This window comes from Centruroides vittatus, unplaced genomic scaffold (genome assembly GCF_030686945.1).
Source record: "Centruroides vittatus isolate TY-2023 unplaced genomic scaffold, ASM3068694v2 contig_1112, whole genome shotgun sequence".
NCBI lineage: Eukaryota > Metazoa > Arthropoda > Arachnida > Scorpiones > Buthidae > Centruroides > Centruroides vittatus.
The window spans coordinates 568,310-576,227 of NW_027120714.1; the positions used below are offsets into that span (position 1 = coordinate 568,310).

The following is a 7,918-nucleotide window of genomic DNA, read 5'->3' on the forward strand; positions in this document are numbered from 1 at the left end:
CAACGCGCCGGCAGTCATACTAATTAGGACCGTACAGAGCCATCCGACTGCCCGACATCGCTATAACCAATGTAGTTTCACTACAACCACCGGCCGTCGGATGGCTCTGTATGGCCCTAATTAGTACAACCGCCGGCACGTTGGATGGCAGTTAACGTGTTAAATAGATATGATGTTTATTAGATTTGTTTTATTAAATTAAAATACTAAAATTTTAATAGAAACATACTTTTTAGTTACTTCTAGTAATCTTTAGTTGATACTGTACAAAAAAAAAAAGCGGAAAGAAGAATGTAAAAGAAAAAAGAAATACTTGTAAGAATAAAGTTATCGTAAACAACAAATAAGAAAACTGAACAACAATAAACCAGAATTTAGCCTTCAGAATAAATTAATACCTTCAAAGTTCAAGCCACACTTGTCTAGTTTCATGTAAATTGATGTTTTTGATTATCCTTTAATGGCCTTCTTTGGATAAACACAATGGAAACAAAGTCAAAAATGTTAGTTTACATTAAATTAAATAGATTTTTCTGAAAATTTAAAGGCATTAATTTAAATTTTTTATTTATGCAGAACTGTTTCATTTTTTAAATATACCTTTTGAATATAATTGTGGTACAATTTTATCTACAGAGTATAGCTAATGAAATATCCTTATTTCTATTAAAAATTTTTTATGTCCAAATTGAATTAAATGTGTTTTTATAGAATTAACTAACAATAATGCTTCTACTATAAGCAAAAACAAGTTTGTGATTGATAAATGTTATGTTAATATGGATATTAACATAACATTTCTGCTACGAATAAATGTGCATACTTTTAATGATTTTAGTCAATTTCCATTATGTAATTTTTAAAGTAACCGTCAAGTATAGTACACAAGTGTATATTTTATTTATTATATTTTTATTTGTTTTCTTTTCAACAATTCTTTACCGTAAAATGGTATCGACCAATGTCAAACAATAAACCAAAGGAGGCACACGGCACAGTGCATTTTGACCCCAACGTTTGAATCCAGACAAAAAAAAAGTTTTGTTATTGGAGAGAACATTAAGATCATTGCAATCTTTCTCTTGTATTGTAACTAACATTTTTGTTTGCATATCTATTTTATTCTGTTTTTATCTCTTAAACACAAAGCCTAACATTTTCTGCAAATGTTGTGTGCATTCAGAAATCAGAAGTAAATGCACAATCACTTATTATGAAGTACCACTATAACAAAGTTTTACTCGGTCCTCTTCATACTTGTTACGTACAAACCCAACCATATGTTTTTACAGATGTTACGCATCCAATCTATGACAGCGAGGAAAAAAATGCTTACTGTTTTCAGAAAAAACAAGATACTTTGTAATATTTATAAAAATATCAATCCATTGGAAAACAGAATTCTCATGCATGTCTGCTACAAAATATTACACATGACAAAGAATCAGAATAACTGTAATAGAGTTTAAAGTTCCAATATTTGTTTATACATTTTGTAGACCATTTTTGATTTTGTAACTTTCATGATCTTCAACTTGACATAATTATGGAAATTAAATTATAAAATCATATCTACTAAGGCTGGAGTTTATCAACTACAGCTATTGTCGTCGTGGTTAGTGACATCAATGTGTAATGATTTTCATTAGTCGGAAAGCTTATAACTTTTTACTACACCGATGTCTATTGACGTCACCTACTGGCCATTCTTATAGTTCAGTGGTTCTCAATCTTTTTGAAGTCGGGAAACGCTAAACTTTGACATTTTTTTTCCCGCAGAACACTTACAATACATCAGCTTTAAAGCAGGGGTGGCAAACCTTTTTGAAATCAAGCGCACTTGGTCTAGTAGACGACGACATTGGCATTTGCTGATTACATTCCCATACAAAAATTATTTTACATTGTATTGATTTTTCTTTTCCAACAATTTTAAATTGTATATTTGATTTTTTCGCAGAACACTCAAAGTGGCTTCACAGCGCACCCGTGTTCCGTGGACCACAGATTGAGAACCACGATTCTAGTTATTTCAATCCGAGTTTTTCAGTCAATAGTACAAATGTTTGCTTTTTTAATTAACCAATAAAAGTTGAATGCAAGTCACATTCTTGCCTATTTGAATAGAAAATGGCATAGATCAGAATAAAAGGTTTCAGAAACCAACTTTTAATTCAAATTTTAAATATTCTATCACTTCCGTAGTGTCTTCCATAACTTCAGATGAAACTTAATATTTATGTAAATTTATTAAAAAGATACCATAATACCAATAGTCAAAATACAGGCTTAATACATAAATAAATCACACTATCAACACCAATAACCAGAAAAACAAATTTTTTACTGTAACTAACATTTCCTTCTGTTTATAATACACATCGACAGGTTTAATCGATAGAACTTAAATGGAAGAACAAAAAAATAATTAAAATCTTAGAACAATGTTTTTTAAATTACAGATTGAGTGTGCAAAGTTGTGTACATCAGATATAATGCGTTGAATAGGCCAGTTTAAACAGTGCTCTCCAGACTGACAAATTAGTCTATTTTCATGAAGTTAACCGTCATCCCTCTCTCAAAGCTTTGTAGATTTCTACTCTTTTCAAATGTTTAAACCAAGGCAGTTCCATCACATGATGTAGGAGCTAGACCTTGCCAAAATCCATTTGCTTCTTGTTATCTAACATGTGGGGTCACAAGTGTTATGTTGGAGGAGTTTTTGAAGGTTGTATTGATATTCCTTTAATTCGTGTACTATAATCATTTTTTTCCATTATAAACAAAAGACAACATTACTAATAGTAAAAATTTATGAGCTAAAACAAATGGAATGTTAGTTTGTTTGTTTATTTAAGTTATGGCAGACGATGCAACATTTGAACGATCTGCCTAGGGGGATGCCTTCCGAAAGGTCTTTTTGAGGGTGACTGGTGTTCAGGCAAAGAAAACTTGGAAAACTCCACATGGCCAGTCCGTACTGGCCAGGCACAAACCCACGACTGAACTCAGAGTATTCAGGGAACAAAACTGCTTGGCCATTGGTGGGCAGAATGTTTTTGGATTCTTACTTATGAATGGCTCCACTGGTGTTTTCTTAATCTGGCATGCTATTTGTTTTAAACTCCTTTTTAGTAGATTCAAGACATTATGTTTCAAAAAATTTAATCTGTGCTAAAAATTGACTTTTTAAAACAGTGTACAAGATTATGATGAAGAAATTTTTATAATTTTATTTCGAATTTATTAACTAAATTAAATCAGAATACATCTTAGGGCTTTTTTAAAAGAAAGGGTTTATGGCCATGAAATATATATTTCATAAATATTTTTGTTGTGTTTCTAATAATAAAAAATTATTTTATTTTGTTATTTTTAATGATAAAAATACAAGTAACCCCTCTATAACATGGCACTTCTATAGCACAGATTCACTCCGACACGGTTCGAGAATTTGGTAAAACCCTCGTACAACATGAAATGTAATAAATTTTTATATACAGTCAAACCTGTTTTTATGTGGTCTTTTCTTGTGCGATTTTTTATTTGTGCGGTATAGTCGGCGACTAGTCTCGTGCATTTTGTCATGTTTCACGTTGACTTATTATAGCTAAATAAACTTATTATAGCATAAATGAACTTATTATAGCAATATTATTTCATGAATATGCAAAAAATGAAATAATTTATTTTTTAAGTCAACAAAACACCACCTGGACAAAAATATGTAAAACAGACGATAGACAAGACGATGCAGTCAAGTGCTGACATCTGTTGTCAATAAATTCTACGTCTGTTTTAATTACGTTAATTAAACCTTCAAAGTGCTTTCACATTCCTGGACCATTAAGATAAGATTCGTTTCAAAGCGTAAATTGAAGGTAAATATACTGTATTATTTACGTATTTTCTAAATCAGATTCCAAAAGGTTTGGCTAGATTCCAAATAGCTGCCAAGCCTCGTCATGATTTCGTTTAAAAAAGCAATTCCTAGTTATTTCGTACGGTTTTGAGTTATTTTCTATGTGAGACTTTTTTATGCAGTCCCTATTGACTGCATAAAAAAATATTTTTTAATTGTGTTGCGAAAACTATTTTTTATAGCCACTCGTGAAGTTTCGTGCGATTTTTTTAATGCGTTTGTTTTATGCGTTTTTTTTTATGCGGTCCCTATCCACCGCATAAAAACAGGTTTGACTGTACTTAAGTACTAATAGTCACAAAAATTATTATTTTCGTGAACTATTAGTACTTAAGTATGTAAATTCTCATTTCTCGCCTTCTGTCAATACACATGGTCCTTCTCGAAACTTGTTTAAATGTTGCCAGATCTCAACGCTTCTGCTTTTGATGTTGCCAGATGTTTTTTCCTTATTACATACTTGCTTTATTCTTCATAAGTGCTTAGTACCATATAAGGAAATTTATAAAAATCTTTTAACTAAAAGCAAGCAATCTAAAATTACATACTTTTTGCAAAGGTAAAGCATGGATCTGAAGATAATGCAGAAAAATGCTCGGAGGATAAGGATAACTTGCCAAAAAGAAAACGCCCTCGGCTGAAAGTGCTTAGTGATGACGAAGAAAACATTGTTTAATTTACAAGGTATATTAATACGTATCACTTAAGAAAATTTTAATAAAGATATTATATTTTCATAATTAAGATAAATATCATGTTTTTTTAATTTTTGGAACCTAACCCCCCCTTTTCGTACTAGTTCTTTGTTTCGTATAACACGGATTCGCACAACACGGCAATTTTTTGGAATGTAACTCTCGTGTTGTACGAGGGTTACATGTATAATAAAATAATTTTAGATAAATTTTAAAATAATCTAAGTCAATTTAATCAGAAAATGACTATATGAAATGCTTAAATATATCAAGTAGCCTTTAAATCTATTTTAAACCCAAATACATAATACTTTCTCTTCTTAAATTTCATTTGTACAACCATAATCTGAATTAGTTAGTTAACAAACTTACATTGAGACTGTGTGAACCATTAATGATTTTGTGCACCATAAGTTGACAGATTACTTATCAAAACTGGTAATTTAAGATCCTACAACCTGATCTACGTCTACAAATCTAAATGTATTTTTCCAGTCCGTCGTATTAAGTCTGGTCTGGAAATCAAAGTATAACTGTACTGGCTTCACTTTCTCGATTCATTACTAACGAAGAAATGCTGATCTTTAGATCAAACCAACTTAAATTTATAAAGAATATTAACATATGATGAAAAATATATAAAAGAGAAATCAGGTAAAACAAGGGGTAGAATATTTTGGAAATGGCAAAATGGGAATGACAAACAAAGACCATTCAAATTTTTCAATGACAGGAAACATTGATTAAGCCAATATTCCATTCAAAAAGGAAAAAAAAAAAAAAATCAGATTATTATTTCTATTACTTTTAGGACTAGCTGCAGGAGTGTTTTAATTTCAAAATTTAATCTACACTTTAATTTACAGAATTATCTTTAATGTGCAGTATGATTGTAAATCCTTGGGATAAACTGCCAGGTAAGTGGCCAATTTTGGGTGGTTAACATTTAATCTGTAGATTAGTGAAGAAACAAGATGACTAATCAGCTGTAATTGCAAGGTATGTAATCTTCATTTAAACTATTTAAATGATGTTTATTGTAATAGGCCTATTGGAAGAATATTTTTAAGAAAGATCAGATCTTATATTTATAGCGACTAAGTTTCATGAATCAATTTCGACTTAAAATTTAAATTTGATTAAATGCTTTTTAATCAATTAAATTGAAGTTTTACGATTTGTGTAACTCCGACAATTACCGTCAGAGTTACACAAATCTTACTTTATTATGCAAAATTATTAATTTCTTTAATACAAAGTACTAATATACATCTTTCGTATAGACTCCAATCCGTCCCGTCCTTTTGCTCCTCCATCCGGTCTGCCTTTGCAGGATAAAACATTTCGGCCAACGGCCCCCCACCGAATCGAAGTAACCGGCGCGACGAGCATACTCATTCTTTAGATTAGCAACAGGGTTAAATTTATTCCACGGAACGACCAGCTTCGGCAGGTTAGACGGCCACGCTCGTTAACCCTACCGAGAAGCAAATGGGTATTTTACACAAAAACAACATTAGCGAGTATAAAAACCGATACAAGAAATATTCAGAAGCAAAAAAATTCTTTTTAATTTAATAAAAAGGGTATACTATAGATTACTCCCTATGGAATTTCGTGTGTTTGGGTATATATCTGAACTCAGGGGACCGAGACAAGTTCAACGATACTCTACTTTTGGACCGGAGACGAAAAATAAAAAAGTTATCATACTTTTTTCTGGCGATCGCGCGGTGATAGGGAGTCGCGTCGCTCTCCGCTAAGTCGACCTCACTATCGCAATCAGGAGTAGTGTGCTTGCTGTTAAAATTGCCTTTAGTAGATGTTTCCCCCCTTTTTTACTTTATTTAAGAACTACCGTGAATCAATCACTAGTTTAGCACATGGCGGCGTGTGGTGGCTCCCATACGAGAGGTCAGTCAGGCCGCCATGTTCGCTGCCATAAGTAACATTAACCGAAATGGCAATCGCGCAATGATCGGAAGTTGCGTCGCTCTCTCCACTCTCATATCGTGTGTTTAACGCTCCGGGAGATGACAGTAGTCCGACGTCACGGTTTGCAGACTTTACAGTAAGATGGCAATACTAGCAACTACGGTGCCGTCTGCATGAGAGCATTAAAAAAGTATGGTAACTTAAAAAGTGTAATAACTTTTTTATTTTTCGTCTCTGGTCCAAAAATAGGGTACCGTTGAACTCGTCTCAGTCCCGAGTTCAAATATATAATCAAAGTCCTGAAATTCCATAGGGAGTAATCTATAGTACACCCAATAAAAACAAATTGCCTTACTCCAGTTAACATGAATAGAAAATTAGGTTAATGTTACCTATGGTTCCAAGATGGCGGCTCGTCTCTGCTTCCGGCAAATAGAAGGGAATCAGTGGAGACGCACGTTCTAACCTATTCTAATAAATTACCATAATTACCAACAAAATTATTAGGTTAGGTTAGGTTAGAACGTGCGTCCCCACTGTTTCCTTGCTGGAATCAGACGAGCCGCCATCTTGGAACCATAGGTAACATTAACCGAAACCGTATAAAAATCTATTCAACAGCTTGAAATCTACATCAATAACAATACGATGACCGGCAGATGTTACTTTTAGGTAATTTGCATAATGTATATACGTGAAGTAATTAACTAAAAGTAACTTCTACAGAATAATCAAGCAACCCCAGATATTTCGGATGGGAGCCGAATGTTACAATGCAACGTAAAAAACAAGCACTTGGACGGCGATTAATTAAGCGATTGACGTCACAATCACTTTCTATACAGTAAATTAGAGAAACAATGAAAGGTACACATGCTTCTTTCGTATACATTGACGGTTGCGCCCACCGTAACGATTTCAGGCGGCCAATGACTGATTATACGCAACCGGCCACCTTTGGATTTATACCTATGCCTATATAAATACATTTTATTACCTACTTTATATCCAATAAAAAAAAGTCCTACCGTTTATTTATGTTGACAAGATGGCGATACCTCGACAAAGAAACGGAACGCACTCCTTCACCATAAATGAGCTGTTGCCAAATTATTGTATCCGCCAGGGTATTTGGCTATAATTTTCTTTTCCTGGTTTTGGGGTATTTTATTTATAACTTCAAATTTTAAATAATTTTAAAAATATTTAAATGCTGAAATGTATATTAATTGTTTTTATAATATGTTTGAAAAACCGCTTTCCTGGCGGAAAGACTTACCAAAGCGCTAAGAGGGCCTTTTTAATCAGCCCGTTATAGGCTAGATTGGGCCTACAATGTGGAACGCGGGTGGTGACGGGACTTTTC

General features: G+C 32.9%; 1 protein-coding gene across 4 annotated transcripts in view; it reads right to left on the reverse strand.

Moving 5' to 3' along the window:
* The window catches only part of LOC136977101 (RNA binding motif protein, X-linked-like-1), a 50,653-nt gene extending 42,979 nt beyond the window's left edge, over positions 1 to 7,674 (reverse strand). For all 4 annotated transcript variants that reach the window (XR_010881038.1, XR_010881037.1, XR_010881036.1 and 1 more), the window contains exon 1: positions 7,581 to 7,674. The gene's annotated coding sequence lies outside the window, so the exon portion shown is untranslated. The remainder of the gene's footprint in view (positions 1 to 7,580) is intronic.
* Between the last annotated feature and the right edge of the window lie 244 nt (positions 7,675 to 7,918).